Source organism: Gavialis gangeticus, unplaced genomic scaffold (assembly GCF_001723915.1).
Source record: "Gavialis gangeticus isolate Ggan-Ray unplaced genomic scaffold, GavGan_comp1, whole genome shotgun sequence".
Lineage (NCBI taxonomy): Eukaryota > Metazoa > Chordata > Crocodylia > Gavialidae > Gavialis > Gavialis gangeticus.
In genome coordinates, this window is record NW_017728992.1 from 74,651,797 (window position 1) to 74,652,095 (window position 299).

Sequence of the window (299 nt, forward strand, 5' to 3'; positions counted from 1 at the left end):
TGAATTGACTCATGTTTTTATGCTAATACTCTCACCCCCTAACAGGAATCTCTGAATCTCCAGTGGCTGAAATTTAATTAGCAAGTAATCTTTGCTGGGTTGGAAACTGTAGTCTGTTTCATCAGTGCCATGGCATGGAAATTTGGTGCCCAGGGCAAAGCCCACAATGGCAGCCAGCCCTTGCCCCACACACAGATCCAGTGGGCACACGCCCTTCCCCCCACTTGCCCTGGAGTGCATGCAGCAGTCGGAGCTGCCCTCCCCCCATCCCTGTGCCTCTTTCCCTCCCCCCCCCCCAT